Genomic DNA, 254 nt, shown 5'->3' with positions numbered 1-254 from the left:
TCATTGGGGATGAAAATAACAAAAAAATTACCATCGTCTCATCCGAACTTAATCCATATTTTCTTTCAAAACACCAAGATATTTCATTTACATTCATGTAGATAGCCATCTTCCAACTCAGCTTCTAAGCAGATAAATGTTCATGATAAATACTAAGTCCACACCTTTTGTTTGGAAAAATGTAAATGTATAATACGTACATATATAAACAGACTTAGAGAACTGCCTCTTCCATGCTGTAAACAATATTAGAG

At 31.5% G+C, this 254-nt stretch overlaps 1 protein-coding gene across 1 annotated transcript in view; it reads right to left on the bottom strand.

Annotated features, from left to right (window-relative positions):
* The window catches only part of LOC119585430 (ribosome biogenesis protein BMS1 homolog), a gene marked incomplete in the record, with an annotated part of 34,374 nt that extends 34,120 nt beyond the window's left edge, over window positions 1-254 (bottom strand). The window contains 1 exon segment of the mRNA XM_037934088.1: window positions 201-254.

The sequence above is a fragment of the Penaeus monodon genome, chromosome 19, assembly GCF_015228065.2.
Source record: "Penaeus monodon isolate SGIC_2016 chromosome 19, NSTDA_Pmon_1, whole genome shotgun sequence".
Classification (NCBI taxonomy): Eukaryota; Metazoa; Arthropoda; class Malacostraca; order Decapoda; family Penaeidae; genus Penaeus; species Penaeus monodon.
Note: the sequence above shows the minus strand (reverse complement) of the source record. Positions and strands in the feature narration are given on the sequence as shown.